This window comes from Carya illinoinensis, chromosome 7 (assembly GCF_018687715.1).
Source record: "Carya illinoinensis cultivar Pawnee chromosome 7, C.illinoinensisPawnee_v1, whole genome shotgun sequence".
In the NCBI taxonomy this organism is placed as follows: Eukaryota; Viridiplantae; Streptophyta; class Magnoliopsida; order Fagales; family Juglandaceae; genus Carya; species Carya illinoinensis.
Genome location: NC_056758.1, coordinates 30,814,614 through 30,825,197, shown reverse-complemented (window position 1 = coordinate 30,825,197; position 10,584 = coordinate 30,814,614). Strand labels below are relative to the sequence as shown.

The following is a 10,584-nucleotide window of genomic DNA, read 5'->3' as shown; positions in this document are numbered from 1 at the left end:
TTTATGCACATACTAACCCTAGTGTGCAAACATTTTTTGGCCCATCTTTTCTACTAAATTTGTGGGGGCTCACCGAAATATGTTTTTTTTTTTTTTTTTTTTTTTTTTTTTACTTTAGATTGATACATTCTTTATACATTTTCAAACAACTATCATTTATGTGTTGCTGGTCTTTTCTTCTCCATGGTTTCAGTAACTTTTTTCCACTTGCATAGGTATTTACATTTACTCATCCAAACAAATCATCTAAGGGGAGCAATTAGCGTCACAAGAAGCTTCGCTTTACAAGATGATAATATATGGGTTGCAACAACAGATTCTTCCATCAATAGATGGCCTGTTGAAGGATGTAACCCTCAGAGGTTCTTTCAAAGAGGTGGTTCTTTCTTGGCTGGAAACTTATCCTTTTCTCGGGCAAAGGTTTCCTTAGAAGGATCTACCCCTGTGAGTAATACTTCTTCTGGTATCTTCTTAATCTGTATTGATTTATAGATGTTATTCCATGTCTCAGGTCATTGTTATTGAACCTTGGTATATCCTTCTTCTGGAGCTCCATTTCATGTCCTTTTGTTTTCAGTATTTTACTGAATTTATCTCTTTTGGATATTTGCATCTTTGAAACTGATCCTTGTGTTCTCTAACTAAGTGAAATGTTGGTTGTTTTGGCATTTTTTTGTAGGTTCCTGTTTACAAAGAACCAACACTTGTCATTCCTGGAACCCCTGGAATAGTGCAGCATGAAATTTTGAATAATAGGAGGAATGTGTTGACTAAGGTAATCAGATGACTCCTTCATATTTTGCCATGATAAAAATCATTTTGTTATCTTAATCTTTAGTTTTGATGTCATCTGTGTTAGCTTCTTGCAATGAGACCTTGCATAATTAACATCTCTCATTTAACAGGATACCTTTGGTTCAGTGAAGCTGTTGGAGATCAGCAGGGGCATTGTCATTGAGAATTATGGAAAGGTTTCATTTGTTCTTTTTCTATGTACTTGTGTATGATTAGAAAGATATTACTGTTGACATGCCACTAATGCTCGCACAAGGGCATGTAATTGTACTAGTTACTTGTTGAAAATTATTTATATATTACTAATCAGTAAATTTTGCTTTGGGTGAACACCATAATCATTCATGCTTTTTATTCTTAATGTTTCAGGTGTCATTTGAGGAGAAAAAGGAAGAGCTATTTGAGATGGTATAATTTTTCTAATATAGCTAATATTAGAGTCATTGTAGTTTTACCTTGACAATTCTGATAGTTTAAGCTGTAAATTTAATCACCTCAAGTAAGCATTCCTGCTTGGTCCACTGTGGATGCTAGGCTTGGAAGTTTATCTATCCATTTGGACACCCCACAATGCTTTTCAGCCGAGATGTACACTAGGAAGGGCACAACGTGCACTGCACATGTACCCAATTAGAGTTACAATAACCCATTATATAATTAGAGTTACAATATCTAGTTTAATGACGTTGAAACTTCAAAGATCGACAGAGTATTAATGTCTTTTTTATCTGTTTTTAAGCAAACCGTCATGAATATTAGAGGATTTGGTAGCATTGCACCTAGATATCTATAATAATATAATAATAAAATGTGCAGAAGATTGAAGTGATGATGAGAGTTGCTGGCAGCTTGTTTCATGTCAGTTTTCTCTAAGAAACAACTAACGGACTGCACAATGTTTTAGATATAAATTCATGCAATTGGCACACTTGGAAAGAGTAGTTTAACTCCCAACTGCTTCCTTTACAAATTATGATTTAAATATGATTAGATAATCTGCATAGTTGGTATAGAAATCATGTACGAGAAAAATGAACAACATTGTTGAATACTTATATTTTGATTTATTGCATTTTGCATTCTATCTGGTTGGTTGTGCATGCTAGCTAGCTTGTGTTTGATGACATCTCTAAAATCTTATGATCTATTTTTTGTTCTTATTTCTCACAGGATTGAACCAAGATATCAAGAAATATAGAGCAAAAACATTCAGAAGCTGTTAAAGATTGATGCAATCAAAGTTAAACCCATATAGAAAAAATTTCACTTGTAAATTTATATTCCATTATAATATGTTGAATGGTTTTATGTAAAACTTAAAACAATGGCAGTGGAATGGTGAATTTCAAATATGTACTTTAAGGTTATATGAATGATGTTTCAAGCAAAAACTGAATTTTTCTAAATATAGTATTTTTTTGTTTATTAAGAACAAGTACCTTTATTGTTTATTAAGAACAATATAGCCGAAAAAAAAATTGACTAGGTCAACCAAGCCAGCATTTATTTGCGGCTTTAAAAAAGTAGCCGCAAATATATATTTCCGGCTAAAAAATATAGCTGGAAATAATTTTGGCCATAGATGATGGATCTTGGCAAAAATTATTACGACAAAATTTTATTCATTTGCGGCTATTATTATTGTCGGAAATAATATGTATTTCTGGCTATTCTCAAAGTAGCCGGAAAAATTTTTACTTGACTCTATAATAGTGGCTATCTGTTAGCAACTAGAAATAGCGGCTAATAACTAATAGCGGCTAACTTAGGTATTATTTTTGGTGAATTTTGCCGCCGGAAATTGAACAATTTCTTGTAGTGTAAGGCCAAGACCCCATATCAATTGGAGTTTGCAGATGGATTTCCAAGATTTTGGTGTGAAGTTATGGGTTTTGTCCTTTGGGAAACCCCACCAGAAGTTCTTCATGGCTCTATCTATGTTTTTTGTAATGGTCTTTGGGACTGTTATGGTGGACATGAAGTAGCCTGGGATAGAGCTAGCCACTGTTCTAATTAAAGTGGTTCTACCAGCCTGTGACAACATCTTTGCCTTCCACCCTGCCATCTTTTGAAAAATGCTCTCTTGAATTTCTTCAAAGTGAATTTTTTTTTGAGACATTGAAAGAGAGTGGTAGGCCCAGGTATTTTATTTTTGATGTGGTTTTTTTGAAATAAAAAATGGCCTTCACATCTCTTTTTGCTTCAGGGGGTGTGTTTCTGCTAAATTGAACAGATGATTTTTCAAAATGAACTTTTTGGCCAGACCATTGAGAATATTTTTCCAAGCAATTCATGAAACATTGAGCATTTTGTCTTAAGACTTTTCCAAAAAGGATTAGGTCTTCAACAAAAAGAATGTGTGAAATCGAGGGTCCATGTTTGCTGATGGCAATTTCTTTGATATTTCCTTGATTCTCTTCTTTGGTGATAAGTCTAGTGAGAGCTTCAGTTCCTAGGATGAAGAGAAAAGGAGAGAGAGGGTCTCCCTAACGGAGTCCTCTCGAAGGATGAATGCTGCCATTTGGAAGTCTATTCACCATCACAGAGTAGGTGACTATTGTGATGCATTCCTTTATCCAATTTATCCATTTGTTGTGAAACCCCAAGCTTACCATGATTTGAGTGAGGAAATCCTATTCCATAAAGTCAAACGCTTTCTCCAGGTATATTTTGATGGCCATGTGACCTGTTTTTCCTTTTTTCATTTTGAGTTTATGAAAAATTTCTTGAGCAAGAATGGTATTCTCCTAAATAACTCTTCTAGGGACAAATGCTGTCTGGTAGGGAGAAATAATGTTTGGAAGAATTTTTTCGAGTTTATTTGCAAGGATTTTTTATATGACTTTGTAACAGACATTTGAAAGACTAATTGGTCTGAATTGGTGCACCATGTTTGGATTTTTGGTTTTGGGAATGAGAACAATGTTCATGTGATTCATCTCTTCTGGGATTCTACCAGAAATGACAAAAATTTTGATGGCTGCTATGAAATCTTTTTTTATTATCTCCCAATAGTATTTGTAGAAAAGACCAGTGAAACCATTAGGCCAGGGAGCCTTTGTTGAGGGGGTTTGCTTTAAAGTTGAGGTGATTTCCTCATCAGAGGGAATGTCAAACACAAATTGATTTTGGAGGTCAGAGATTTTCATAGAGAATAGATCATCGATTTCAGTGCCAATTTCGGGATTTGAGGATTGAAAGATTTCTTGAAAGTGGATATGAAATTTCCTTTGGATTTCATCAATGTCCTCAATCCATTGGTTTGTACCAATTTTGAGACTTTCAATGGAGTTTGTTCATCTCCAAATTGTAGTTGACATATGGAAGAATTTTTTTCTCAAATCTGTAGTCATCAACCATTGTATTCTTGATTTTTGTCTCCAAAGGCTTTCTTCTCTTTTGAGTTGTTCATTTAGTTGTTCTTTAAGCATCGATTCCTTAATCATAGAATGGATGGTTGGATCATTGCTTTGGATTTGTGACAAGGCTGATGTTAGGTTTTTTATTTCAATTTGAATGTGCTTGAAGTGATTTTTATTCCAGAAATTCAAAGCTTTTTTCACTTCTTTTAACTTATTCAGGAGAATAGTGCTCGGATTTCCATTGAAGTGTGAGTTCCAGGCTTTTCTAATGATCATGTAGCTAGTGTAATCTCTAGTTCAGAACTCTTCAAACTTGAAAGTATGGTAGTGCTTGTTTTTTCCAAAAGTATTTAAAACAATGGCTGCATGGTAAGGGGGTTGATTGGCAAGTGTTGAAGAGTTGCATTTGGGAATAGTTGCATCCACTGATGATTTGCTATGCCTCTATCTAATCTATCCCTAATATTTCCTAAGCCAAAGCGATTATTGGTCCAAGTGTATTTTGGGCCATGGAAACCTAAGTCAACCATTTCTTGTTTCTCCATGTAGTCTCTAAGGCCATTTGCAATTGAGGTGCAGACAAAGGATCTTCCTCCATATTTATCCGTTTGGCTCAAAATAGAATTAAAATCCCCACTAGCTAGCATAGGTCCATTGTGTCTATTTGCAGCATTGTTCATGTTCTCCCAAAATAAATTTTTCCTACTGTGTTGAGTAGGGCAATAAACAAACTTTAAAAGCCATGGGTTGTGAGGTGGATCCAAATACACAAAAATAGAACTTACATTACTATTTACAATAATAGGTTCCAAGTCCAGTCCTGTCTTCCACAAAAGCAAAAGTCCACCCCATTTAGTAACAGGTGGAACGTTTATATACAAAGGAAACCCTAGTTTATTCACAATAGCATTAATATTAACATTGCTCAAAATCGTCTCTGAAAGAAAGACTACATCAGGGATGAAGTTCTTGATGTTTGCCCTTAATTTTCTAATTGCAATGGGTTGGGCAAGACCCCTACAATTCTAACAGAGAATTTTCATTTCTGTATTGGTGGCAGATTGTGCCCTGCCACTTCAGCATCTTCATCATCAAATAGAACATTGTCCAAAAAAAAAAGGTTGGTGTTGGATTACCAGAGGGGCTACCAATTTTTTTGTACGATGAGAATCTCTACTTTTTTGCCTTCCTTGTGCTTGATTCGGCCCTTTTATTTTTCCCTTCTTGTAGATAAGGAAGGATTGGGACTTCATCTCCATCTGATTGTTGTTCCTCCTTTTCCGGTGTGCTTCTTTTGGGTATTTGACTCTCCCAAGAATCGTTGACTCGCCTTGACCCTCCTTTGTGAGAAACTTAGTTTTTTGTTTGGCTTTGTATAGATCGATGGGAGTGGTGTGAAAAGCATTTGGTGCAGACTGATTACTATTTTGGGCAGAAGAAAAATTCAGGCTTGTGTTTGGGATGATTGTGGGTGGTGGGTTTGAGTCAGTGGGCTGTATTGCAAAACATGACTTACCTGAAAGGCTTACAAGAAGAGAAATGGAGTGACTGGAAGTGAGTTGGTCTGTTGGGCTTTTGAGGTGCTCAAATTGGGCTAAGATTTGTTTAAACAGATTTGATTCCATGACAGTGTTCGGTTTCGGTGGATTATGTTGAATGGTTGCATTACTGTTTGCAGAACTGATGTGAATTAAAGAGTGTGGGCTGCTATTTATTGTGAGTGGCTTGTTGATAGCCCTTGGGTCTGAAAAATGACTTTGAATGGCTGGGATGATCTTGGCTATTGTGAATGGGTGATCAATGTTTTGGTGCTGGGTTTGCGATGTGAGAGTCTGAGTGGATTGCAGAAGCTGACTGTCTTGTTGGTCTTTTTGAGTTCCTTTGCCATATGTCAGATGTGTTGAGAAATTGCCAAGTGTTTCCTGTAATAGACTCGGGTATTCCACGTTCGTGCAGCTTTGCCTTTCATGGATGAACTGCACTGGTTATTCAACATGCTTTCCTTTGTCCTCTACTTGTTTCGGTGTTTTTTGTTGGATTTGGTTGCTCCAAGTTGTCGAAATGCTTGTAATGATTTGATTTTTCGTGATGAATTTTTCCTTTCCTTTATTGGATGTTGTTGGGAAAAACTGTCTTGTTTCTGGGATTGCATGGAAATTTGGTGGTTGAGCTTCACCTTGGATTTCATTTCGTAACATTCTTCTGCCACCTGTGTTGTCAGCTCGCATCCATGGGCCGAAGTTCGTAACTTTTATCTGTGTTTGCAAATTCGGGCAGCTTTGTTGAATGTGGCCTAAACATCCACAGCAATAACAGAAATCCGATAAACGCTCATACTTAAAACTTATCCAAGTTGCTGATTTTATGTACCTTGTGAGTGGGAATCCATCTGGTAGAGGTTGTTCTATATTTATTTCAACTTGGACCCTCATGTATTTTCTAAACACAAAAATGGGGCCAGTTCCTTCTCCAACCTAGATGAAGTTGCCCAGTTTTCTAGCTATTTTCTCAGCATTTTCATATGTCATGTATTCAAGAGGAAGCCCATGTATTTGCACCCAAAAAATCAACATTTTCAAGTTAATTTCATGCAAACTTGAGCTAGGGGGCCAATCTCTTACCAACATATGGAAGCCTCTGATGTTCCATGGTCTTTGCTCAAGGACTCTAAGTTTCTCTTGTTATGTTGGGAAGGTGAAGAGGAACGTATTGACTTGGAGGTCTTCAATTGCAAGCCCTATGACAAAGCTCCATTCTGCTTTAATGGTTGCGTGTAGTGCATTTCTATTTAGCGACTTTGAAGAGATGATCTTCCCTATAAGGACGTGCTCTGATAAATGCGTTGCAAAGGCTGTTTCAGGTACGAGAGCAAGATCATTCCAGTTTGGTGTTTTAGTTTTTGGTCGGTTGGTGTCAGGATTAGTATTCATGGTTTCTTTTTTGGTTGGTTTCAGGATTGGTGCTTTTGGTTTTTGCCGTGAGTTTTCTGTATTTGGGAGTGGTAGGTATGATAGTGAGTGTTTCTGCTTTAAGAGATGTTTGTGGAGTTATTACAAACTGAAGTTGATGGGATGTTTTCCAAGTTGGTTCCAGGGGAGGTTGGAGAGTAAATGTTGGTTTGTTTGTGATAGTGTTGAGAAGATAGCATTGATGTGAGTTTGGTTTGGTTGTAGGGAAACAGTTCCTTGAGGATGGGGAGTTCCTTCTTCAGGATGGTTTCGTCTCACTTGGGAGGGGGGGAGAACTCATCTTGGAGAGAGAGTTGGAAAATGTGATGATCCTTTTTCTTTTAGCCATAAAATAATATTTTAGTCACAAAAAATATATATATAAAAGTAAACTTAAAACTGGCATAACTTAATGTGTTCCATTAGATTGTAAAGTTACTTTAACTGTAAAGTAGATCTAACAGATAATATGAAATCAAGTCAATTTGTTAATTTATTTTTATATAATCTCTTTATATCCAACATATATGCCTAATGCCTGCGAGTTTTTTTTTTTTTCCCAAGACCTACACTGGTGGCAAATACTTAGCTAATGACATAGACCGCATATATTGAGCAAAAATTGATCTTTTGCAGTGAGATCATATCCGAAGAGTAAACATTTGGCGGCAAAATAAGCTTTTTGTAGTGACTTATTAGTTTTTGCGGCGAAAAAGAACTACTGCAAATGTTTGAAGATAAAAACTCGTTTTTTTCCCTTTTTCTTTTTTCTCCAGCTCGATACTCTCTCTCTCTCTCTCTCTCTCTCTCTCTCTCAATCCGTCCTTGATTAGGTTGCCCCACTGTTGCGCTGCCACAGCCCAAGGTCAATCATCATCTCCTTCACTCAATCTCCATTGTAGTAAGCTCTTTTCCTCTCTTTTTGTTTGTTTCTCCCACTCTAGATTTCACCCTAATTCTCTGTCTTGATTTTGTCACTCTATGTGGGGGATCTTGACCTGAGCGTGACAGAGAGCTAGCTCCTCAATTAGGGTTCATCACCTTTCCCAACTACACTGCATCAATCTCTGCCAAAAAGCTCAGCACAAACCTCTGGGACTGGGAGATACAACCCCGGCAACACGTCCCACTCAAGCTTGCTAAACTGAATAAGGGTGTTGTTAGGCCTTGTCACCACCACCACAAGCACAAGAGGTTTGAGGTCTACCAACACTTGGTTGACTGTCCTGATAGCCCCCCTTACTTGGTACAACTTTACCAGCTTTACTTTATATTTCTCATGTTTTGGTTGCTGAATATCAATGTGCTTTTCCTTTTGAAGTTTTTCTAGTTTTTTGGGGTTTTTATTTTTGGGTCGTTTTTTAGAAGGGGAACTTACCTGGTTATCCTATGTTCTTGATTTTGTTTATTTTTTGCTTTTCAATTTTTATTTTGTAGGGGATATTTTTGTTAGTTGGTTCATTCAAAAATGATTTCCCAGTCCAAATAATTGTTCTTTGTGGTTTAAGTTAAAGATATATATATATATATATATATATATATATATATATGTTTAAGTTAAAGAGATATATCTAGGTAGTCAACTAAAGGGATATATGTATGTTTTGCAACTAAATACTTTATTTTGTTTTTAAATACCACCTTCCTTGCAGGTATATTTATCACTAGTTGTTGGGACATAAATTTGAAGTTAATATAGTTTGCAATGTACTGCCCAAACACTTTGGTACACCTAGTCTTACAGATTTCAATGCATCTCAAGTATATTTTAATTTCTTCAGCATTCCCTTATGAAAAATTATGTTTCAAGAGTGTGTATGTGTTTTTCAATAATCTGTTTATTTGACCTTTAGGCAAATGACAATAACCTATCTTATAAATGCAGTATTCATCCATTGTCACTACATTTCCTTGGCTAAGAGCTACAAGCGTACAACTATCTACAAGTCTACAATAATTCCAACACTAATCTAATAATACTTCTTCACTTTTTTTTGTAATCAACTTTTAAAAATATATATATATTCTTAAATATATTCTTCATAGTCTATTCAAAATTGTCCAATCTCTTCAAGTGGACCTAAATTTGTTTTTACATATTATTAGATTGTTCAATCCTAGCACCATTACCTATTTTACATGTGAGAACCCTCACTTATTGACAGACATACTTAGCACTCCCATAGGAATAAAAACTAATGTCTACTGAATGAATAGGTTAATCCTAAGGATAGGGTGTAAGTAAAATTAGTGGCAGAAGCTGGAATTGGTACTACTGCTTTTGGGGTTGCAAAGGATAATGTTGATATTGTACGTGTATTATTTTTTTATTATTAATGAAATTTTACTAAAAGCGCAGATATACACAATCCTAGTATATAGGAAATATACAACCTTATACATCCAACTTGCAACAAAAAGGAAAAAATCAAAAGTTTTTTAATTCTAGAAAGCTAGTGAAATGAGAGTTGGTCTGAGCAGTCATCCAGATAATGATGGTATGAATATAATGGCTCTTAACTCTGCACTGTCCTCTCTACTTGGTGAAACACCTTATCATTTTTCATACTAAGAAGTGAGTCGTGTTAAATTTCTATAACATTCTTTTTCCGTTGTACATTATGGAGATATTATAAACTTTTAATAATCTATTTGTTACATCAGACTTATGTCATACATAGGCAGTATGCTTGTACAACAAGGTAACCCTATTGCATTTGAGAGACAAGTTTGCAAAGAGAGTTCTGTGATCATCAATATTAGCTTACGGCTTTTTAATTTTTTTTAATTAAAAACCATGTTCTATTTTTCTCTTATCTTTTGCTTGTTTACAATTCAAAGTTTCTCTATTTTGTTCTTTCTGTGGGTCAGCCTAGCTCATCTTTTTCAGCAATTTTTCTTCAGTATTCAGTTTTTTGTTCATTACTACTATTTAGTGAAATATGCAACAAGTTTTCTAGGGAAAATTATTAGGCCCAATTGTAGGAGATTAAGGTATAAGTGTCTCATTTCCATTTTGGTATTTTTGATAATTCTCATTTTCATTTTGAAAATTAGGGCGTGATGGTGGAACTGGAGTCAACCCTATAAGTTCCATCAAGCATGCTAGTGGTCCTTAGGAAATTGGACTTTCAGAAACTCACCAGGTTACTATTTTACATACATCAAATAAATTTTGGGGGGTGGCAGGTGGGGAGCAGTTACTTTTATGAGATTATATAGAGACACTATATGTGCTATTCAATTATTGATATCTTATTGGCTGCAACAATGGGTGCTAATGAGTATGGGTTTGGTTATGTGGTAGTGATTACTATTGGATGTGTGATTGCCCGCATTTGCCACATAAATAATTATTCAATTGGTGTTGCCAATCAGGTAAGGGCGAACAATTTTTTGGTTGTTCAATCCTATAAACACTAGCACCATTTTCTCATTACACATTGTATTTGTTTTTGTAATCTTTGCATGTATTTAAA

General features: G+C 35.6%; 1 long non-coding RNA gene across 1 annotated transcript; it reads left to right on the top strand.

Annotated features, from left to right (window-relative positions):
- The first annotated feature begins 327 nt into the window (after nucleotides 1–327).
- On the top strand, nucleotides 328–1,000 carry LOC122317287. The gene is made up of 3 exons (XR_006244414.1): nucleotides 328–444; nucleotides 680–775; nucleotides 906–1,000. It is a non-coding gene; the product is annotated as an uncharacterized LOC122317287 (long non-coding RNA).
- Nucleotides 1,001–10,584: the final 9,584 nt, after the last annotated feature.